The sequence below is a fragment of the Phacochoerus africanus genome, chromosome 11 (genome assembly GCF_016906955.1).
Source record: "Phacochoerus africanus isolate WHEZ1 chromosome 11, ROS_Pafr_v1, whole genome shotgun sequence".
Taxonomy (NCBI): domain Eukaryota; kingdom Metazoa; phylum Chordata; class Mammalia; order Artiodactyla; family Suidae; genus Phacochoerus; species Phacochoerus africanus.
Genome location: NC_062554.1, coordinates 20,240,246 through 20,264,858, shown reverse-complemented (window position 1 = coordinate 20,264,858; position 24,613 = coordinate 20,240,246). Strand labels below are relative to the sequence as shown.

General features: G+C 43.8%; 1 protein-coding gene across 1 annotated transcript in view; it reads left to right on the top strand.

Annotated features, from left to right (window-relative positions):
• Positions 1–465: 465 nt before the first annotated feature.
• The window catches only part of ME3 (malic enzyme 3), a 291,238-nt gene continuing 267,090 nt past the window's right edge, over positions 466–24,613 (top strand). The window contains exon 1 of the mRNA XM_047752811.1: positions 466–518. The gene's annotated coding sequence lies outside the window, so the exon portion shown is untranslated. The remainder of the gene's footprint in view (positions 519–24,613) is intronic.

The window sequence follows — 24,613 nt, the reverse complement described above, 5'->3', positions numbered from 1 at the left end:
TTTTCATGCATCCATATTATGGAATAATGTTACATTTGTGAAGACTATTTTAAGTAGCAGAAACCTAAGTCAAACTAGTTCAAAGTTCAAGCAAAGAAAGATAAAGGAATTTACTGGCTAATACAATTGAAGAGTCCAGAAATTGTCTGGCTTTAAGCAGGTCTGGAACCAAATGCTCAGATATGTCCTCTGATCTCTCTCTCCCCATGTTTCTCTCCTGTCTTCTGGGATGGCTTCATTTTTAGACAGAATCTTTCCATGGGAAGGATGGCCCCTGTAGTTCCAGCATTTCAAGAGCTTACAGTCTTCACAAGAGAGAAAACTTCCTGATCTCAGCATCCAGACCTGGCCCTGTTTGCCTCATTTGTCCATCCTTCACCTGCTGTGTCCAGAGACGGATTACTGTGATTGGTCAGCCTGGAGCACATGTGTCTTCCTTGACAGACCCATTGGAATCACATGCTATGGGGGAGAGACGTCTTCCAAAAGGAAAGAGGATGGAGTTGACCAAAAAATAGGTACCATCATTACTGAGAACTTGTTTTTTATTTTTATTTTTTTTTAAGGCAGTGTAGATCTGTATTTATGGGTGTGGAGGCTTTGGAGGATGGGGAAAGACTGAGTTCATATCAGATCCCTTCTGTCCTTTGTGCAGAGAATCCCTTCACCTATCACTCTGACTCCTCCCACTTCTCTGAGCTACTGACTACTTGGGGTGAGTAGACTAATGCCCCCCTTCTTCAAAGAAGTCCACACATGAACCCCTGGAGCCTGCAAATATGTTACCCTACAGGGAAAAAAGGACTTACCAGGTTGGACTGTTAAAAATCTTGAGATGGGAGATGATCCTGGGTGGGTCCAGTGGAAAGATGTCCAAGTACACTGTGAAATAAGAAAAGCAAGTTACAGAGCACAACGTAGAATATGATTTTATCTTTACCTTAAAATCTGTTTAACCTTATTTACATACATATTTGCACCGAAAGAAGTTTAGAAGATACACTCTAAGATAACAGAGTTATTTCGGAGGGGTTGTGATGATAGATTTTTGCCCCCTTTTTGCTTATATGCAGTTTCTAACCATTCTACCATGAGCATAGATTACTTACATAATTCAAAAGTCCAAGTCCAATAACCAAATTTGAAAAAAAGTCTAAGCCCAAGAGGTGAAGAAGAAACAACCATGAAAGAGAAAGGCGTTTGGTGTTTTGAGGGGAGAATGTTGGAAAAGAAGTTGTTTGTTTATCCATTTATGTGTTTATTGGCATGGGGAACACGGGAACCTCTTTATGAGCTGAGGTGATGGAGCTGGGGGAGCTGAAGAGGAAGATGCAGGAACCAAGGGAAGATTCAAGGAGGCCCTAGATCTAGCCCGGTCTCTAGGATCTCTAGGACTGGTAGGGGGAGGGGAACCTCCTCAAGCCAGGGAATGGGCCTTGCTGAGGGGCAGAGAGGAGGGATGAAAGGCTGGGAAGAAATAGGGAGGTGAAGGAAGTCAAGAACCTCAGTCTTCTATGCAAAGAAGAAGATGTGGGCAAGGAGTTTGGGGGCTTATGAAAAATAGAAACAGATCCCCTGTGGCTCAGCAGGTTAAGGATCTGGCATTGTCACTGCTGTGGCTCTGGTTACAGCTGTGGCATGGTTTCTAGTTCATGCCCTGGCACGGCCAGAACCAAAAAAAAGGGGGGTGGGGAGGGAGTTCCTGTTGTGGCTCAGATGGTTAAGGACCTGACATGGTGTCTATGAGGATGCAGGTTCAATCCCTGGCCTCACTCAGTGTGTTAGGTGTCTGGTATAGCTCAAGGCTGTGGTGTAGGTTGAAGATGTGGCTCAGATCTGGTGTTGCTGTGGCTGTGATGTAGGCCCGCAGCTGCAGGTCCAATTTGACTCCTAGCCTGGGAACTTCCCTATACCTCAGGTACAGCCCTAAAAAGAAAAAAAAAAAAAAAAAAGGAAGGAAGAGAAAAATGGAAACAGTTGGAAAATGTACTCTGAAGAATGTCATAGGAAGTCAGCCAGGATCAATGAGGCTTTCTGAGTGGCACTGAGGCCCCAATGAGATTAGATAACAGGGCCTGTAGTCATGCTCACCATTGTAGTGGCCTGACTTTTTCTTGTGACACAGAACAACCTAGGAACAGAGGGCAAAGCCAGCAGAGAGAAAACAGAGTGCCTGCCTGCACAGAGACTTTGGATTATGGGACCAAGCCCCCCATTGGACCTCAAAACTCTGGCTGAGCTTCTGAATTCAGTTAAACTCTCTACTCTGTGCTACACATGCCACCATCTGGTTGCCGTCTATCTCTCAGGATTCACAGAGGCGAATCCAGGAGCTTTCCATGGAGAGTATTTGAGAGGCCAAAACAAAAACCGACATCATAAGAGAATGAGACAAAGGACGTAAACACATGGTATTGTTGAGCTGTTTGGGAGCACAGAAGGCAGTGAACACAAGGAGAGAAAAGGAGAGGGGACTGGGTAGTTTCCAAACTTGAGGTACAGTATAGGCCACCTTCAGAGGATGAGTGAGAACCAGCCAGGCAAAGTAAGAGGGAAAGGCATTCCAGAAAGAGGGAACATCATGAGCAGAGGCATGGAGGCCTGAGGCCGAGCTGTGTGTATAGAGAGACACACACACGTGAGTGGTTTTACAGGGTCAAGTGAAAGGGAAGTATGGTGAGAGATGGACTGGGGAAGTGGTCCAGGACCTCACCCTGGGGGGCAGAGGAAAAGGGGCCTCTGAAGGAGCTTGAGACAGCAGGATCAGAGAAATAAAGAGGGAGAGGAGAGAGCAGTCTCCTAAGTCAAGTTAGCCAAGACGCTATGTGAAGGGAGAATGATGAACAGTGTCGAGTATCCTAAAGAAGCTGGTTGAATGAGACAATTTCAAAAATCTCACCAACGGACTTGATGGTTAGGAGATCCCAGGTGACCTTTTTCCACATAAGCTTTGATGGCGCCATGGGAAGTGAAGACAGATCACAGAGAACAGGAAGGTGGATGAGAAAGTAAAACAGAATCGGAGAACTTCGGCGCAGTAGAAGAGAATCGATTGTTGTGGTCTGTGCACATGGGTCCAGAAGAAGAATTTTCAAAGCGAAGTGAAGAAAAGACAAATTTATTGAGGCAAGAGATGCCGTTAACACAGAGGGCTGACTTCCTCATTATCAGGGAGAACAGAGACTGGGCACATGGCTGTTTATGTTTTTATAGCCCCGGGAGTAGGGCGGTCTCACTGCTGACCTGCTGATTGGTTGGGGAAAGAGAGGTCTTACAGTACACTTGCTGGTTGGTTGGGGGTGTATAAGGCCCTTATAGGGGCGTGATAAGGAGTGGGCCTATACCTTTCCTAGTAGGGGGCAGGAAAGAGTAGACCAGTTTCTCAAGGTGGGGGAAGGGCTTTACAAGGAGATGGGTGGGGTGATGATAAGGGTTCGGTAATTCTTTTTTTTTTTGGTCTTTTTTTTTTTTGCTATTTACTGGGCTGCTCCCGTGGCATATGGAGGTTCCCAGGCTAGGGGTCCAATCGGAGCTGTAGCTACCTGGCCTACACCAGAGCCACAGCAACGTGGGATCCGAGCCGCGTCTGCAACCTACACCACAGCTCATGGCAACGCCGGATCATTAACCCACTGAGCAAGGGCAGGGACTGAACCTGCAACCTCATGGTTCCTAGTCGGATTTGTTAACCACTGCGCCATGACGGGAACTCCAGGGTTCGGTAATTCTTATCTTGGCCAGAGGCTTTGAATTCTGTCTCCTCGAAGAGGCCTTGAAGCCTAACATGGATCAGAATTTCAAGAGAGGCTGTGTGCGTTTAAGGTTGGGAAAGAGGCTGTCAGGGAGGTGAAGGAGAGGTGGAAATTTTAAGAAAGAAAAGGTAATGAATGGCGTGGAGCCTTTGAGATGGAAGGGGTGTGTTTGGGGCAGGAAGTGGAGGGGGGCTGGTTTTGTCTAATTGCCTCCCTTTCCTTTATGAAGTGTGCAGCCTGGCGAAAGTGAGGGCTGAGGAAAACGGCAAAGTTCCAAAGAGCAGCTGACTTGTGCAGGCTGCAGAAAGCACATGAGGTCGTGCATGGAAAGTGCACTGCTCGGGGCCCTCAGCAAATAGTGGAAATCATCCCTGTTCAAGGTGAATCTTGAAGGAACATGTTTAGGGCTTAGGTAATCTCAAAGGGACAGAGTCCTGGGTGGGTGCAGTGATGGGTCTGAAGGCCAACCACCTATGGGGACTTGAAGGCAGACGTTTAAAGAAAAGATTTTCTCAGTAGTTTGTACATTGTTCACCAGCATCAGGGTATTAAGATTTGGAAAGAAGAGCTAGTTCTGCAAAATAAGGAAGAATTGAGAATTCAGGGGCCATGTTGCAATTTTAGAGGCAGAAATAACTCTGCTATCAAAGAGTGACCCTTTTGGTGCAGTGACTGCAAGCTAAGAAAGATTAAACTGGAGTGCCCATTGTTGCTCAGCGGAAATGAACCTGACTAGTGTCCATAAGGATGTGAGTTCCCTCCCTAGCCTTGCTCAGTGGGTTAAGGATCCAGTGTTGCTATGAGCTGTAGTGTACGTTGCAGATGAACCTCAGATCTGGCATTGCTGTGGCTATAGTGTGTGCCTGAAGCTATAGCTCTGATTTGACCCCTAGCCTGGGAATGGTGTGACCCTAGAAAGAAAAAAAAAAAAGATTAAACTGGTAAAGTTCAATCTGAGGTGATGTGATTCAGAATAGAAAAAAAAAAATTCCATTAGTGGGGTTGTAGCGTGGCTAGTTCTACTTAAATCTATTTCTTATCTTTTTCTCACTTTCCTAAATAAATGTTTATTCAGTATTCTAATAGGTTCTCAAAGTCAACAGAAACAAAGTTTGCAAGGATTTTGTTGACATGTCCCTGATTTTGTTGAATTTTCCCAGGTGTGGGCAGCATGTGAACATTTTGTTGTTTTGTTTTTTTGCTTGTGTTACCGTGATTGAGGTTAAGAGTACCAGCTCTTCTGTCACACTAACAGGGTCTGATCCCAGCGGCCCTGACTAAAAAGCATCATATCACTGTCCAAGCCTCAGTTTTCTCATCTGTAAGATGTGGATAGTATCAGAATCTTTTCTAAGGATCCTCATGAAGAGTAAATGAAGTAATGCATGTAGAGAGCTCTTGGTGCACACAATGCCTGGCAAATAGAAAGTGATCAATAAATGTTAACTCTTACTGTTATGTTAGCCCGACTTTCCTTGACTCATTTTAATGCCCTCTCGCCAGCTAAGCTGCCCCTTTGGTCCACAATCAGGTGTGGTAGCATAAGATAAGGCCACCATGTTATTTTCACAATATTGCAAGTTGCCTAGCTCTGTGGGATGACAAATGGGTGCCATTCAGACAGAATGACTTTCAAACAAAGGCAGTTATATGGGGCCCACTTAGTAGCATCAGCATACTTTTTGTCATAAGGAGGAAAAAGTATAGCCCCTCTTGGGGTAGAGGTAAGATAGGCCATGTGATCAGTTGAACCCACCAAAAATCTCCCAAGTCTAAACCAGGCTGCAGGATTAGTTTCTCTACAGCGGGGAATCAGACTATTCTAGACAAGGGCTGAATAAGAATATGGCTCGTGATATGGACCAGTCTCTGGAAGCTACAAATAACTAACAATTATTCATTCATTCATTCATTTACTCATTTATTTCCTCATTCAGTCATTCACTTTTCAGTAGTTTTGGGGCATCCACTATGTGGCAGAAACTGCTTTCATGCTGAGGGTACAGAGATGAATCTGATATTCTTGAGGCCAAGGACATGATAATAGTTCTAAATACTGCTGCCCTTTTGAATAATGTCTTTGTTCCAGACGTTATACTAAGGACTCAACACATTTTATTACAGTGCCCCTTGCCTCTAGACCTTTGCACATGCAGATCCTTCCCATCTTTCTTGACTAAATAGGTCCTCGGAACTTAGCTGAGCTGCTGTTTTCTCCCCAGAAATCTTCTTTGACTGCCCCTGCCCCCAAGTCCAAGTTAGGTGTCCTTCTTAAGTGTTTCCCAGGCATCCTGCATGCCTCCAATGGCGCTTACCACACTGTATGAATGTATCCTCTCTACCTTTAGATTGGAAGATCCATGAGGGCAGAAGATCTCATTTGTCTGATCTACCACTATATTCCAACAGGCTACCTGGAACACAGAAATCTCTCCACAAATATATTTACAATGAATACATGTGAACCCTCACAAATGAAGCATTATTACCCTTGTTTTACAAATAGAGGAAGTGAAGTTTGATGTCAAATAATTTTCCCAAACTTAAAGAGCCCAACACAGATAGAGATGGAAACTGAGCAAATTCATAGTATTAAATTCTAGCTAGTTACTGCTAGAAGGTCCTGAGGCTGCAGTCTGCTGTCTTTGAATACTGGCATATTAAGAGAAGGAGTTAGAAACATCCCCAAACTGAGACTTTTCCCCTAAAGAATCAGAAAAAATTTTAATTGAGCAGGAAATAACTTTTTTTAAATTAAAGTATAGTTGATTTACAATGTTGTACCAATTTCTGCTGTACAGTGAAGTGACCCAGTCATATATATATACATTCCCTTTCTTATATTATCTTCCATCATGGTCTATCCCAAGAGAATGGGGAATAACTTTTAAATTAAAGGTATAAATGTTATTATTTAATGCTATATTTTTAAGCCACTTAAAACCATCTCCCATACTATCAGTTGTATATCTCCCATGCTGGTCTAAGGCAGTAGATTTTCCTCTGTGCTCTGGGAGCCCTGAGTTCTTCTGGGGTAGAAGGGAGCTGTGTCAAGATAAGGAAGTAGCGGAGTTCCCGTTGTGGCGCAGTGGTTAACGAATCCAACTAGGAACCATGAGGTTGCGGGTTTGGTTCCTGGCCTTGCTCAGTGGGTTAAGGATCCAGCGTTGCTGTGAGCTGTGGTGTAGGTTGCAGATGCAGCTTGGATCCCGCGTTGCTGTGGCTCTGGTGTAGGCCGGGTAGCTACAGCTCCGATTGGACCCCTAGCCTGGGAACCTCCATATGCCGCAGGAGCTGCTCAAGAAAAGGCAAAAAGACAAAAAACAAAAACAAAAAAAAAGCAAAAACAAAGATGAGGAAGTAGCTAAGCAGGTAGGGCTCTGAGGCTGCACCTTTAAGTTAGAGTAGCTCTGCTCTTATTCAGGTCTGTGCACTATTTCATCTTTTTTTTTTCTTTTTGCCATTTCTTGGGCCCCCCCCGGGGCACATGGAGGTTCCCAGGCTAGGGGTTTAATCGGAGCTGTAGCCACTGGCCTGCGCCAGAGCCACAGCAACGCGGGATCCGAGCTGCCTCTGCAACCTACACCACAGCTCACGCAACTCGGGATCCTTAACCCACTGAACAAGGGCAGGGATTGAACCTGCAACCTCATGGTTCCCAGTGGGATTCGTTAACCACTGCGCCATGACGGGAACTCCTATTTCATCTTTTAAAGTGTTATGCAGCTAGAAGAGAAATATCTTGAAAAACACCAGCCCACTGATTAATAGTATCCACTTACTTATTATATACCTACTGTGGGTCAGGTGCTTGACAGATTTGAAACTTCTCTCTGCTGTACAAAGTAGCCTCTATTAATGGATAGGCAGTTGACACTCTGAGAGATTAAGGAACGTATTCAAAGTCATCTAGCTGATACGTGGCAAAATCATCATTCCAACCCAGCAGATTTGTTCTCTTTCTGTTTTTACATACTGCTTTGGAATCCTTTCAATTCAACAAATTTTTATTGAGCTTCTACTACTTTGTAAGCACTTTTTAGGTTCTGGGCTTAGAAGCTCACAATCTATTGGAAGAGAAAAGCATGTAAATAAATATTTACACAATGTATTTTGGAATACTGTGTTCCAGTGAGACGTGAGTAAAGAGTGGTCAATGAGACTGATGGAACAAGAGAGTGATCATTTCGGCTTCTTAAAGGTGATGATGCTGCAATGTCAGCGACAAGTGGGAGTGCTGGAGCGATGACATTGGAGAGTTGGGGAGGCCAGATTTTAATGGGCTTTGTGTGTCAGCCATACAAAGACTCAGAGCCTTGTGTTCTGGGAATTGCATCACTGAAATGATTTATAGTCCCCTAATACTTAGTTGTTTTGAAAATTCCAGTTTTAGCTTAAAAAAATCTGTGGAAAAGATTTGTTGCCATTTTAGAAGGAACATGGAAAGATATCTGAAGAAAGAAAGGTATTTGGAGGAGCAGCCTCTCTCCCATGAAGGCGTGTGGACTTTAGATAATGGGGATCCAGTGAAGGATTGTAATGCTAATTCATCATACCATAGCTCTGAAGTCGGCTAGGGCCTCCTGACCTACAAGATCCAGCTAAACTCTCTTCACAGCTCTGATTTCACAGCCTGTCTCTCCCAACACTTGTTTCCTGAGGTCTTATCTCTCCTGGACCAGTTGTCTCTAGATTTTGTCTTCCTCCAGCTCTACCTTTGTGTTGCACCAAGGATGACCCTAACCAGGCGCAAAAGTCAACATCCAAAAGAATTCACTCACACAAAAATACAAATGAGCATTGTAGATTTTACTTAAGATTTCTTCAAGGAAGAATTTATAGCAGTCACACCAAAGTCTACTTTTAGACATTCTTGTTCTCTGCAAATTCCTCCTTCCTGCTGTAACCAGCCTAAGGCACCTTTCCTCATCTCCTGGATTCCTGGAACCTCAAATTCTTCTCTTACTGAAAAGTGCATCTGTTACCCAGGCCCAGAAACAGACTTAGACTGAGGGCTAGGGATTAAAATAAACGTCATGCCCCAAGCATTTATAAAAGCTTTTCTATCCCATATCTTACAACCTTCAGCCCAAATACAGTATTCTTTATAAGAGAAATCTCAGTGCATCATTTTCCCTATCTGGTTATAAAAAGATGAGGATAACCGTAGACTCTTTGATCCTAAAGGGTAAAGCCATACCAGTGTTTGTAGTGGGCAGTCTCCCTTGAAGAATGAATCATACCGTTAACGGGGAGGTGAAATGGGGGGAAGATGTGTCAGAACCAAGCTCAGATGGAAAGAGTCAAGATGTTTAAGAGAATATCATGGAAGGGGGCCATCAATATGGCCTCACCCACGGGCAACAGGGTGGGAGCTTTGAAGTGAGGGCGGAGGCAAGGGCTCTGGGAAGTGATGCCAGCCCTTTGGATAGCTAGCTCATGCCATGCGTGGAGCCTGTATGTGGGAAGAGGTAAAATCCCTGAGAGCAGTTAAGTCCAAATGGAAGCAGATCCTATGCTTTGGAAGTTGCATCATTTATTTAAAAAAATTTTTATTAAAGTATAATTGATTTAAAGTACATATAATGTGTAGTGTATATATATATATATATATGATTGGGTCACTTTGCTGAACAGCAGAAATTGAAGGAACATTGTAAATGGACTATACTTTAATAAAACACTTTTTTAAAAAAGGATTGTAAATGGGCAAAGTCAAAAAAGATAACAAAAAGTAAAAAAAAAAGTATAGTTGATTTACAATGTTTTGTCAATTTCTGCTATACGGCAAAAAGTGACCCAGTTACACATATATACCCAAGGATGGGAATTTGGAAGGAATGTTAAAATGCATCCTCTGATTCAGAGGTTTCAACATAATTGTTTCTAAATTGGAATTCTTTCCCAAGTAAAAGTTTACTTGCAATGCCCAAATATGATACATGTAAGATGAAATTGCTCTGCTTGAACTGCAACAGGGTCAAGAGTCCATCCCTTTTGCTGCCCACCCCCACCCCATCCCCCACCCCCACCGCCTCTTATGCCAAGACTCCAAGTTTCCTGCTAGGAACTCTAGAGATTAAAGGAGTTCAGTATGAAGGCCACCCCTCTAGATAATCATCTTCAAACCCCTTGCCTCATGAATCTGGAGATTGTGTGTGGATAAAGGTATTTTTGAAATAGCCTTTGGTGGTTAGACCAGAGGCTCCTGGCGAAGGTTAGGGGTCCAAGTAGTGGGGATTTTTGGTACGGATTCTGTGTCTAAGTGACCTCTTCAGAAGAGGATTTTGCATCTTACTGGTCTGCAGAGTGGTCTGACCAGGTGCCTTTGTGGTACCCAAGTCTGTAGGCAAAGTTGAGGGAGGGAAATCGCTCTCTCCTTCCTCTCTCCATCAGGCCACCGTGCAGGACACAGATCCCATTAGGATATCTTCTCTGGCCTTATTTTGGCTCCTTCTCCTTTGTCAGGCTGTCTGTAGACACACATTCTCTAAGTGGTACGAGGCTCAGTTACCTTCTCTTATTACCTAAGATCTCTTTTTATGCCCTGGTCATCTGGTATGTCTTTTCTTTCAAATGGTACATGGTGTGGGGCTGTTGGGGGTGGAGAAGAGGAGAGGAGAGGCAGTGTCTCCTGTGTCGCTATTAGTCCTGAATGACATGGTCTTGCTCTGACTCCAGACCAGAACTACAGCATCCAGGAGTTCCCATTGTGGCACAGCAGAAATGAATCCGACTAGTATCCATGAGGATATGGGCTTGATCCCTAGCGTCGGTCAGTGGGTTAACGATCCAGCATTGTTGTGAGCTGTGGTGTAGGTTGCAGACGTGGCTCAGATCTGGCGTTGCTGTGGCTGTGGTGTATGCCAGCAGCTTTAGCTCCCTTTTGACCCCTAGCCTGGGAACTTCCATATGCAGTGGGCATGGCCCTAAAAAGTATGCTTGCGAGCACAAACACACACACACACACACACACACACACACACACAGAAATAACAAGATCCATGGGAGTCAGATGTAATTAGCAAGTCCACTGAAGTTTTTCTGGACCCAAGAATAATCCTTGGTACTGAATCTAGGAGCACAGCCTGAGGAGCTGGTGGCAGAGTTCAAAACCTCACTGGCAGGAAGTTTGTCTCTGAACTTGGCCTATACCCAGTTGTCCCCATTCCCCACCTGGCCCAGTTCCCTCAGACAGAGGGGAGTGGGGGAGGAGGGTGGGATTTGCGTTGCAAATGAGCCCTTTTAGCTTCTATGAAACCATCCAAAAGTATTTTAGAAAAGAAGGAAATAGGTTTGAAGATTTATGGAAAAAACAAGGTTTCACTCTGAGGTGGTTTGGGCTTCTATACAGCAAATAAGCCATGAGTGACTAGACCCTCCCTGAATTCTTGCTTCATTCCCCTATTTCATGGAAAACATTGCACTCAGTACATCTCTGTTTCACTCTTCTGCTTCCCAGCCAGAAACTGATGTGACGGTCAAGGGTGAAGGCCGGGGCTGGCCACCTATGCCCAGGGTCAGGGCCCACACCAACTGTAGCCATCGGGAGTCTGCCAACCCAAGAGCACAGTGGCAATGGCAATAGCAATAGCAGTGAGCAAGCGGTCCCAGCAATGACTTTCCCTGGTGCAGGGAGGGGGCTGGGTCCCTGGAGCCTCAAGCCCAGACTATTCTGTTCTCACTTGGCCCTCTAATTACTGCATCACTTCTATCTTCTGGCCTTGGTTACTTTAAGATTCAGGTTTTTGTGAGGTTTTGTTTATGAATCTATCTGAAGGGTAGTGACCTACACATTTATAATGGGTTCAGATCACCTACAAAAGAACGTTCTCTTTTATAATTGTATGTAGTTTCTCTTTTGAGTTATCCCTCTATTTGGTGGTAGAAGGTAAATCTCAGACCCTTTGAGCATGCCTACTTTCCCCTGGAGATGCTTCTGCACTCTAGGGGAGGGACACAGTGCATTTGGTCTGTGAGTTTATGTGAATGTGCTAGCATTTTCTGAGATGTCTGATAGCCCTTTGAGTCCTCAATCATCTGTCCATACAGGTAGCCTTTGGATCATTCTTCATTCATTCTCAAAGCTTCTTTTGAGTCTGTGGCAGTCTCATCCTCCCAGGAATGATCCTACAGCTCCAGTGCCACGCAAGGACACAGGAAACTGAGTCTCTCTTCAGCCCTATCAGCTTACACATAAGTCAGTCATTTCTTCTTGAACATCTTTCCACATTTCCAGGCACAAGTTTTCTTTACTCCTGAAGCCTACCAGTATCCTCCTGGGGCTGTTTGGTTCTTCAAAACAGAACACTCAACGGAAAATAACTTAAATCGTAAGGTTATATATTTCTTGTAACACAAAGTCTGGAAGTGGTGGGGAATTGGAGGATGGACTGTTTCAACAACATAACAATGTGTCAAGAACCCAGGTTCTTCCCACATTCCCCCAGTGCCATCCTCAGGCTTCCTGCACGGTTGGAGATCATTGTCACCATCTCAGACATCACCTCCTCACACAGCTGTTCCAAAGGGAGGAAAAAAGCCTCCCATATCTGTACTTATTTTTTAAATGGGAGAGTGTAACAGGCAAAACAGATCATCAAAGAGGAGGTAATTCTATGCAAGCTGTTGCAAAAGGGAGAATATTCACTACTGAGGCAGTTCTCTAAGGAAGGGAAGGGGGACTGGGCTTTAAATGAAGGCAGGTGCACAAGGGGTCATCCACAGTCTTATGAGAGTCATGAAGAAGGACGGAGATGGGTCGTCTTTTAGTCTGTGGGAGAGCATGGCTGGTAGCTGTTTCTTGAAACACAAAAGAGTGGAAAGATTTCAGAGAACAAAGGCGTGGGGGAATTTCTTAGTCAGAGAGCTCTGCTTTCTGAGAGCACAGGGCTCAGGTAAAGTTCAACATTGTCAGTCTGCCCTTTTGTTCAAAATGAATGAATATCGCTTGTCACTGAATAACTCAAGAGGTAATTTATAAACCCCTGAATTGAGCAAAGCAGAGTCTGAGAAATAGTCTCCTGAGGACTTTTTGTTGCCTCCATTCCTGCAAAACCAGTTCAACCATCTATAGTGAAGTGGGGCCAAGGTCAGTTTTTTTAGGGTCCTGGAGATCAGGCATCTTAAAAGAAGTAGGCTTAAAATGAAACAGAGAAATAGTAATATAAAATGTATTGGGAGTTCCCATTGTGGCTCAGCGGCTTAAGAACCTGACATAGCGTCCGTGTGGATGTGGGTTCGATCCCTGGCCTTGTTCAGTGGGTTACGGATCCAGCATTGCTGTGAGCCATGGTCTGGATGGAGCTCAGATCCAGTATTGCTGTGTCTATGGCCTAAGTCAGCAGCTGCAGCTCTGATTCAACCCCTAGCCCATGAACTTCCACATGCCACAAGTACAGCCTTAAAAAAAGAAAAGAAAAGAAAAGAAAAAAAATGTTCTTTTAAAGAGCCAGGAGTTGAACTCTAAGGGTAAACAGTCCAGTGGATTCCAACACATCAATGAAGGGAAAAAAAAAAAAAAATCCAGTTGCACAGCACCACTCTTGAGTTTCTTGAAGTTCTTGATCTAGAATGTCAATGCTCTTGGTGATGCTGTCCACAGACAGGGTTCCCTCTCATGTAAGACTATGCATGATGCAAGCACTCTGCCAGCCTTCTGTGGTAGACCAGGCACAAGCTCGTTCAGAGAGAATTACGGCTCATGCATGGTTTGTTGTGACGGTGCGTCCTTAGGAGTTATGTCAAGACTTAGAGCTTTAGCATCCAGGCCTTCTTCAGATCCTGGGGAAAATGGCCCACTGCAAGGCAACCTAGAGTCCCAGGAAGGATATGGACAGTCAGTCTAGAGCTCTCAGTAATGCCATCAGGCAGAAGGCAGATACGTTGAGAAAGTTAGTTTGGAAGGTTGTAGCCAGAAGGAATCTGGAAGAACTGAAAATTTGGGGAAGTTTGGCAGTTTGGGCAGAGGAACAGGATCTGGTTCAATCTTCAGGTTAGGTAGAAACCTGGTTTTTCCACGAGGAGGAAGGAAGTCAGTTAATCTCTACCAGACAAGACAGAGTTTGCATATCCATCACCTACAATGTATATGGAGGTATAAAACAGCTGGCAGACAATGAAAATCTCATAAATAAACCCATCGGATGTAGCCAGCTCTGACCACAGTTAAATCCCCCTTTTGGAACCTTCTACAACTTTCTATACCCATTTACTACAACCTCTCAAAGTGGCAAGGCATAAACACATTCATTAACAGACACAAATATGTACATATAACCTCTCTGTAGCATATAAAAATAAGAAGCAAAAGGAGTTCCCGTCATGGCTCAGTGGTTAACTAATCCAACTAGGAACCATGAGGTTTCGGGTTCGATCCCTGGCCTCAATCAGTGGGTTAAGGATCTGGCATTGCTGTGAGCTGTGGTCAGCAGATGTGGCTCGGATCCTGCGTTGCTGTGGCTCTGGCACAGGCCAGTGGCTATGGCTCCGATTAGACCCCTAGCCTGGGAACCTCCATATGCCGCAGGAGTGGCCCTAGAAAAGGCAAAAAGACACACACACACACACACACACACACACACACACAAAAAGAAGCAAAAGTATACAATCTTAAAATTATACTTAGTGACACTTTCAGTATTCTTTTTAGAAATGATCTTAGTATCTAATGAATATCTATTAATTAACTCAATTTAGTATCAGTCCCAGGTTTTATGTTCCCTAAAGATGTTGGAGTTTTGTTTTTTGTTTTGTTTTGTTTTGTTTTTTTTTCTTTCTGCCTTTTGTAGGGCCACTCCTGCAGCACATGGAGGTTCCCAGGCTAGGGGTCTAATAGCTGCAGCCGCTGGCCTATGCCACAGCCATAGCAATGCCAGATCTGAGCCGCATCCTCGACGTATACCACAGCTCACAGCAATGCCGGATCCTCAACCCACTGAGCAAGGCCAGGGGTCGAACCCACATCCTCATGGATACTAGTCGGATTCGTTAACCACTGAGCCATGACGGGAGCTCCGGATATTATCTTCAAATTAACGTATTAGAAAACATAATTGAAGTTCTCTCATGTCTCAGCAGGTGATGTTACTGCTGTGGCTCAGGTCAATGCTGGGGTGTGAGTTCGATCCCTGGCCCAGGAACCATATGATCCCTGGGCATGGCTAAAAAGAAAACATATTTACTGTTGAAATAAAGTTTGTCAGAATAATGATTCAATATTATTAAACAAGTTTAAATTTTAAAAAATTCTATGTATTTAGTGGAAGTAATGCTAACTCAGTCTCTCAGTAAATCTGGATACGTTTGGGAAGAAGATATTCAGGTAGAATAAAAACATATGTTTGTATCATGCTTTAACTCAGAGAAAAGTTAGTAAACTAAATAAAATACTAGGAGTTCCCATCATGGCTTATGACCCCAGCTAGTATCCATAAGGACATGGGTTCGATCCCTGGCCTCGCTCAATGGGTTAAATCTGGCATTGCTGTAGCTGTGGTGTAGGCCAGCTGCTACAGCTCCGATTTGGACTCCTAGCCTGGGAATCTCCATATGCCTTGGGTGCAGCCCTAGAAAGACTAAATAAATAAATAAATAAATAAATAAATCTAAAAACCAAAATAGTAACTCAGAGCTATTTTAGTAAACTGAAATTATCGAACTAGGCTTCCCCCCCGCCCCCCAAGATTTACCTCCATCCTGAGAACTTTGAATTGTAAAAAATTTCTGAGTTTGTTTCTATAAGAATACTCTTTTTTCATATTGAAAGTATTTCAGGCTCAATTTTTTTTTTTATTTCTGGGAATTTTAGGACTGTTCAATTTATATATGAGTGTTTTTGTCTCTAAGCCAGGCAGAATACAATGAGCTCCTTTTAAGATATTTTATAATATAATTTGGAAAAATACTACATACTCAGATAATGAGAGGCTTTCTGCGGCCTTTCTGAATTATAGATGTATAAACATACATAGAGCGCTTCAGTCCTAAAATTTCAGCCATGGGTTAAAATTGGTCCTTCTTTTTATTCTTCGTCTTCTTTCTCATATTGCACTTTGAAATCCTTCCCTTCCTCAAAGCTCGTTCTAAACGCACCTCTCTCTTGAAGCCGTGCCGTAGCCCTCAGCAGGGTGTAATTTCTTCCATAACCTATGCTCCTCTCTGATCACTGAATTAATCATCCAAGAATTACAGTTGCTTATGTATATTCCCAATTCTCTTTAAATTCAGTCATGGTAGACTAGATTATCTTTCCTTCAATAAACACTAATTCTACACTTACTGTGTTTTGGACATTATACTAGATAACTTTTATTTTTTAATTTAATTTTTTTTATGGCTATGCCTGCAGCACATGGAAGTTCCCAGGCTAGAGGTGGAATTGGAGCTGCGGCCTCTGGCTTACGCCACAGCCACAGCAATGCCAGATCTGAGCTGCACCTGTGACCTATGCTGCAGCTTTTGGCAACACCAGACCCTTAGCCCCCTGAGTGAGAGGGATTGAACCCGCATCCTCACAGAGACAACATCAGGTCCGTAACCCACTGAGCCATAACAGGAACTCCAACACCCGATCCTTTAACCCACAGTGGCTAGCCAGGGACCCAGCCTGAGCCTCCACAACAACCTAAGCTGCTGCAGTCAGATTTTTAACCCACTCCGCCAGAGTGGGAACTCCTATATACCTTTTGATGGTAGGATCCCTGCTTTCATGAGGCTTCCACTTTGGACTTTGATATACTTTTGTATTCTCTGCAGGATTTGCAGTGGTTTGTTGAATAAATTATAATGAATGAGTAGCTTCAGGCTTAGATTTACTCAGATGCTGAAAGGCAAGTAACTCTTTTTTTTTCTTTTCTGTTTTTGAGGACCTAGTATGTACTGTGAGGTCTTGGGTACTTTGAACAAATTATTTACTTTAATCCTACTAATATCCAGACTCTGAGCTGAGTGCTTTATATACCTATTTCTAATCTTCACAGCAGCCTTGTAAGGTAGATGATTTAACAGAGGAAACAGCTAAGGCTTGGTGAGGCTATCCCATTTGCTCTGAGTTCTGATGCTAGTAGATGTCAGTAAAGGGATTTGAACCCATGTCTGTGCAACTCCAAAGCCCTGACTCAGACTGCTGAGTATAGTTGAACTAAGAAAGCTTAGGTTATATATCCCACAGAACAAGTCGCAGCTAAGTCTTGACTTAGGGAGACTGTGCACCTTAGACACTTAACAACAGGCTGGACCACACTAGTGACCTAGGACCCTTTCAGCTCTCAGTTAGATGAATCCAAGTGGGAGCCAAGACCAGCAAGTGGTGGCATGCTTTGTGCAGGTGGGGCTGAGGTTCCCAGGGGACAGAGGGCTCTTTTACCTGGAATCGGGCTTAGCCAGGCATTCAGGAGCCAGGAGCTGCCAGGGAGCAAGAGCCATTCATGCCAGGAGCACACTCCTCTAACTGAGGCCATAAGACACATTCCTTGTTTTAAGATCAGTGCTCAGAGCTGGACCTTTCATGGAAGACATGCTGGGTATGTGAATTTTAGCTCCTCGGGGTTGCTGCCGTCAGCCTAACCAGTGTCATGTTGGGAAGTATGGGGATAAATGTTGCTGCCCCTCCTCGAAGGATGAAGCAGCTCCTCCCCTCCTGAAGAAAACAAGGACCAGTCGTAACAACAGAGAGCCTTTAGGACACATTTACCATGTGTTAGGGGCTTAGCATATATAACCACATGTTATTACCCTTCTCAAATTACCAGGGAGAAAACAGGCACAGAGATTTAAGTCTCTTGCCCTATATCACAAGTCGATGGAAGCAGCAGGATTTGAAACCAGATTGTTTGAATCCAAAGACTGGGACCTTAACTACTACATTATATGGCACCTCCAGGCAAAAATAACACAGAGGGTTATTATGATATTGGCCACCCATTAATCACATCTCGTGTGTCCACATCCTCTCGCAACATGTCATGGCTGCCTCTTTCATCAAGAGGTGGAATCTTTCACTCCACCTCCTTTGTTATTTGTTTGTTTAGTCTGGGCTAATCCTATGACTTTGTTTTTTTGTTTTGTTTTTTTGTTTTGTTTTTGTTTTTTTTTTGTCTTTTTAAGGCCAAACCTGTGGCATATGGAGGTTCCCAGGCCAGGGGTCTAATCAGAGCTATGGCTGCCAGCCTACACGACAGCCACAGCAATGCCAGATCCGAGCCACGTTTGCGACCTCTACCACAGCTCATGGCAACCCCAGGTCCTTAACCCACTGAGTGAGTTAACCACATGGTTCCTAGTTGGATTCGTTTCTGCTGTGCCATGACAGGAACTCCAGCTATGACTTACTTTGACTAATAAATTGTGGCTGAAGTGACATCATGGGAGTTCCAGAGCCTAGACCTCAGGAGGCTTTGCAGCTTCCACTCTTGCTCTCTTGGAATGCTGAGACCATCATGTTAAGAGGAAGCCCAGGCTCGCCTCCTGGAGGATGAGAGGTCATGGGGAGCAGAATGAAGGCGCTCCAGCCCACTGCCAGCACCACTTGGCAGTTGCGTTAAGACCTTTTCTGGATGTTTTACCTTCAGCTGACTCCCCCCAACTTGCAGCCGCACGTGTGAGCCCAGGCAAAACTAGCAGAACCTCCTAGTCAATCCACTGAATCAGAAATAATAAACCATTGTTTTAAGCCACTAAATCTTGAGGTGATTTGTAACATAGCAATATATAACTGAAATCAGTAGGTTTTAAATTCATTGTCTATCTTGAACTACCTGCTTTTTAGCCGTCTAGGGTTACATGTTAGAGAGTGATGGGAAATTTGAGCTAGAGGGACGATAGACAACATCTAATTAAACCCTTTTATTTTATGGAGAAAGAAGCCAAGACCCAGAGGGGAGAAGTGACTTGTCCAAAAACACATACAGCCTGAGTCAAGACTAAACCTGTCTTCAGAGCCTCATGTTAGAATTCCCTTTGCTACATGGCACCACCCAACCACATTGCAGTAAGAGAGTGAAAAAGCTATTTCTGACTAATTTCAAGGGTAAACACTAAAAGCTGTACGTAGCCTTTAATTTATTGTCTTAAATTGTTGTGACAGCCATGCAAAGAGATCCATATGCCAAGGACCCATAAAATGCCAGGAAGGAAGCAATTACTGTAAACAAGGCAGTGAATTGTCATAATTGAGTATATATATTGTCTCTGGTGGGATCTGTGCATTTCTGGATGTGCCTGCTCCCTGGTAGACCAGTTGTTCTCACCTTGGCTGCAGACTGGAATCACCTGAGGCGTTTTAAAGACTCTCTGAGGTATGGCCCAGGCATCAAGAGTTTTAAAATAGGCTCAGGGTAATCTAGTGAGCATCTGGGGCTGAGCACCCCTGCCCTGAACTGTGAGTTCCTGGAGAGGCAGGATTTTTATCTTTGCACCCCCCCATTGCCATGCTAGAGAACAACTTTTTTTTCTTTTGTTGTTGTTATTGTTGTTGTTGTTGCTATTTCTTGGGCCGCTCCCGCGGCATATGGAGGTTCCCAGGCTAGGGGTTGAATCAGAGCTGTAGCCACCGGCCTACGCCAGAGCTACGGCAACGCTGGATCTGAGCCGCATCTGCAACCTACACCATAGCTCATGGCAACGCCGGATCATTAACCCACTGAGCAAGGGCAGGGACCGAACCCACAACCTCATGGTTCCTAGTCGGATTCGTTAACCACTGCGCCATGATGGGAACTCCTGAACAATTGTTGATTGAAGCTGAGGACACAATACTGAAAGTACTTACAGAGAGAAGCTATGGCAGAGTGGACTTTGGCGTCAAAAATATCTGTCTTTGCCTCTCAATTTTGCTGTTTAGTAGATGTGTAACCTTGAGCCATCTATAAAATGGATATGAAGATGATATGGACTTCCCAGGGACATTATGAAATTCAGTTGAGATTATTTAGCTTTAAAAAAACCCCTTGATAACAGTAAAGACCTTGCCAAGTATTGTTATTTCTATTCAGAGAGGAAATAGAAAAGCTCTTTAAAAAATAAGCAATGAAAGGTTATTATAAAATTTTAAGCAATACCGAGTTATTTTTAAAAAATCAAGTACAAATTATCTATAATTCTTCCATAAGTACATTTAAGCATTTTGTTATTTCTCCTTCCAAATATTTTCCTTGCTCTCTGTATGTGTGCAGATGCAAACACATGCACAAAACGTAATTTAAAAAACAGGACTATACTGTGTCCACTATCCAGGCTGATAACTAGGGTTCTTCATATCCATGAAGTGTAATTGTTGTTCTAACCTAGTGATTTGGCGAGCAGTTGGAGGAGGTGATATGGCTATGATGAAATGGAACCGAGAACAAAGCCTGTGCAAATTTGTTGAAAATTTACACATTTGGGGTTCCTAATGATTGCTGAAAATTATTTGCAAGGTTCCATGGTGGCTCACCCATTTTCCCCTCGGAAAAGACTCACATTTCCCACAAAAGCCTGGGAGTTGACATCAATGGATCTTACCCAGGAGCCTTCCCTCTCAAGAAAGGCCTTGGTCACGGTCCCCAAATCCTTTTGGCCAGCAACCTGTATTTACACGTGGCTTCAAATGTAGTGAGGAGGGGAATGGAAGGAAGACCAAATAGTGCTTTTTCAAGTTAACATATTAATTGGAGGAGAGCAAGTTTCATACCTGAGCCAACCTAGAATTGATCCAAAAGTCAACACTTAAAAAAGCCAGAACAAACACACAGGTCAAATCTCTGAGGTCATCCTGTCTGGCAAGGAATCCTGCTTTGACAAGAACACAGGAATGACAGTCCTTTCTGGCTCGAGCCTCTTTTTCTTTTGGACCTAATTCTGAAAAACATCAGAACCTCCATGCATCCATTGGCCGGGGGCCATAAAGAGGCTGTGTTTGCAGAATCAGTGAGGAGCAGAGGAAAGGCAACCGTAAATCTAAACACGAGGCTCCTTTTAAGGATGCTCCCAGCACCAGCACGGGGCATGTGTGTGAGTGTGGCTCCATCAGAATAAGGCCTTTGCCAGAGCATTGTCTTGTTTTGCCCAGGAACCACTACTCAAAACAGCCTTGGAATTTGTCTTTGCAAACTTTCTTTAGAGACCCACAAGAAAAATCTAATTCATTTTTTTATAGTACTCTCTGGGGCTTGGGGGTTTGTTTGGTTTTTCTGTTTGTTTGGTATATAGATAGATTGTTTGTTTGTTTGTTTTTGTTTTTTGTTTTTTTGTTTTTTGTTTGCTACACAGCATAGGGAGTTCCCGGACCCGGGATCAGATCTGAGCCACAGCTGTGGCAATGCTGGGTCCTCCAACCCACTGCGCTGGGCGTCTGGGCCAGGGATGGAACCTGCATCCTGGTGCTGTAAAGACACTGCCAGTCCTGTCACACCACAGCAGGAACTCCTGTCGATCTTGTTTAGAATAAAAAGAACTAGAGTTGGAATTGGAGAAACCCATGTATTAATTCCAGTTAATCTACTTAATAGCTGTGTGACCTTGGACAAGTCACATCTCCTTTCTATTTCTTAATTTCTTCCTCTGTAAAGAGGGACTCATGCCCCTTGCCTTTCTCCCATCGTTTATCATGTGGCAAATGACCTTGATGCAGTGGTGGCCTCCAAGGTCACCACCAGGCAAAATGGTACTCCTTACAGGAAGTCATGGAACAGAAAGTTTCTCTGAACAAATGAAGATTTTCGAATCACGTGGATTATAAAATCAATGTAAAACACATAAAAAAAGAAGCAAGGGAGAGGAGATTAGGACTCTGAGGTAGGGCGTGATCCGGGAGGTAGGACCACACCACCGAATCCAGGGTAGGCAGTGTTCATCTGCTCCATCTCTCTGCCACCTCAGCCTTCCACACTGATGATTTGGTTATAGAACCAGAATTGAGACTTGAGCTAAGGGGCTTGCAAATGGAAAATGCCTTGGCCAAGAACACACTTGCTCTGTTGGAAAGACAGGACTAGTAACTAAGATAATAGCTCTAGCTTGCAGTTCACCTGCTGAGTAGCCATGAGTTTCAGCCATGAGCTGGCAGAGGACACATGAGCCAGAATAGGTGTCATCAATGTGTGGCTGAATTATAGTCTCATGAATATTGATTGCTCATGCATATGTAGTACATGCAGAATATTAGTACTTCATAGAACTCACGCATATTTTTATATCACTTATCTTTAATACATAGGTGCCTCATGAATATTTAGTGCCTCATAAATTTTAGGTATCTCTTGGGCCTTCCATCCTTTTCTATTTATGTTAAATATACTCGTGCCATGGTTTCTGACGTACTTTATAAATTTCATTGATCTGTATTTTTCTATTTCTCTGTTGCAGAATTATTTTCAAACCAAACAGCAAGTACATATTACAGTATTCTATCAGAATGCTCAAGTGAGAAAGGACTTTGTAAACTGTAAAGTCCTGCATAATTTTAAGGGATTATTATTATTGTTCTTGTTGTTACTAGCTTATGGCCATTTATAAAAATCAAATCTATCTTCAAAGGGTGAAGAGGAGGCAGTGTAACCTGATGACTAAGAGCTATAAATCCCTGCCAATAACTGGCTTTGCTAGCTTTTGGGAAATCATATAACCTCCCTGAGACTGTTTTCTCCTTTGTAAAATGGGAATAGCAATAGCTACTTCATAATGCTGCTGTGGAGATCAAATGTGATAATGTGTGGAAAACACTCAGGAAATTGCTTGACCCGTAAGAATGATGATACCTCACCTTTTTGGAATGCTGACTCTATGCCAGGCACTCACTGATTATGTGATTATATAAGTATGATTATCGTGCTCATTTTACAGATGAGAATTTTTAAGACTGAAACAGAATTCAAATCCAGGCATTCTGACTATAAGCCCACCCTCTTAACCATTCTGCAGCACTATCTCTAACACAGTAAGTATTCAATACATGTCTCATCCTCACGTTAATAAGATTGTCCACTAGAGTAGAGATTCAATATCATGTGCCCCTGGCGTTGACATTTTGAACTGACTCTCTCCACCACATTTCTACTTTCCATCAAGTTGGAGAAGTTGGAAAACTATACATGACATTTTCCAGAATCCTTTGCAGCTAGGGTTATAGATGTAAATTCTTCTTTGAGATTCAATGCATTTGTGAATAACACGAAAGGCAGGAGAGGAAGCCATTGTCAAATTAAAAAAAAATCCACCACCTGAATGTTAAGTTTTATTTGGGGCAAAATTAGGACTTAAACCAAGAGACAGCATCTCAGGTCACCCTGCGAAAGAGGAGGCGAGGGAGGAGCTAGGATATATAGGAATTTTTGCAACTAAGGGTAGGTAGCAGGAACAAAAGAGGTTGGGGCTCACTGGTATCATTCCTTTAATATGCACCTCAGCTCTGGGGCCAGTACCCTGGGTTTTCACAGCCCCTGGGGCTCACCCTTGGAGGTGGCTGCATTCGCAGAGGACTGTGAAATATTGCCCCAAAGAGGAGGGGGATGGGGTTGGGGAGAATAATATCAGTGGTTATGATAAAGGTGAGCGGGAGGTGCATGCAGCCATGCTCACATTTTGCAAAAGTTTGTTGCTGGTCTCGTGAAGATTATTATTAGTCACAAGGAGCAGACATCACCATGAAGGATTGTAGTGTTTTTCTATATATGAGGAGATGTAAGAATTGGGCACTTAGAATTTTCTCCTAAAAATATCTCTCTGAAGACGTGTTCTTCCCATTTTCCCAGAGCACGGAGTACTTCATTCCTGATCTCCACTCTGAGGTCGGCTCAGGGGGTTCTGTGGGTCAGCAGCTGCAGTGGCTCATGATTTAAACCATGTAGAGGCAGATGGAAAGTGAGGGGAAGAACCAAACTCCAGTTCACACCATCCTCCTGCTGTTAAAGCTGCTGGCAAACAAGGTGTGGTGGCCGGACTTTCAGGGCGGGTTGGGGGGGGAGTCCTGTAATCCACCCCTCCTTGCCCCCCTGGCATTCACACACTTGTGTGATCCTCTCCCCTGAAGTGTGGCTGGTGGGACATGTGACTTGCTTCTAACCAGTAGAATGTGGCAAAGTGATGGGATTACACATATGGGATTATGTTGTACAAGACTGCAGCTTCCATCTTGCTAGGAGATGCTCTCTCTCTTGCTGGCTTTGAGGAAACTAGTGGCCAGGTGGAAAGTGACTGAGGGTATTGTCTGCTTGCTCATAATCAGGAAGAAACAGAGGCCCTTACTCTGACAGCCTGTAAGAAACTGAAGGCCACCAACAACCACGTGAGCTTGGAAACATTTCCCTCCCTAGGCAGGACTCAGATGAGTCTGCAACCCCATTGGTCACCATGATGGTGGCTTCATGCGACACTGAATCAGAGGATCCATGTAAGCTGTGCCTGGATTCCTGGCCCACAGTAACTGTGAGATAATAAATGCATGTTGTTTTCAGCCCCTAGGTTTGTGGTAAAATTGTCATGCAGCAGAGGGAGTTGTGGCAGCATGTGTGATGGTAGTAGCTATGGTGGACTGGATGCCCTCAAACTTAATAGTTCAGTTCTGTGTCCTTGACATCCACTCTCCCAGCCCTGTGGGAAGTTTATTTCCCTAATTCCCTGCATTAAAATCTCTTTCCAAAGAAGGACATTACATAATGATCAAAGGATCAATCCAAGAAGCAGACATAACCATTTTAAATATCTACGCACACAACATAGGCTCACCACAATATATAAGGCAACTGTAAACAACCTTAAAAGGAGAAATCGACAATAACACAATCATAGTCAGGGACTTTAACACCACACTTACAGCAATGGACAGATCAACCAGACAGAAAATCAATAAGGAAACATAGGCCCTGAATGATGCATTAAACCTGATG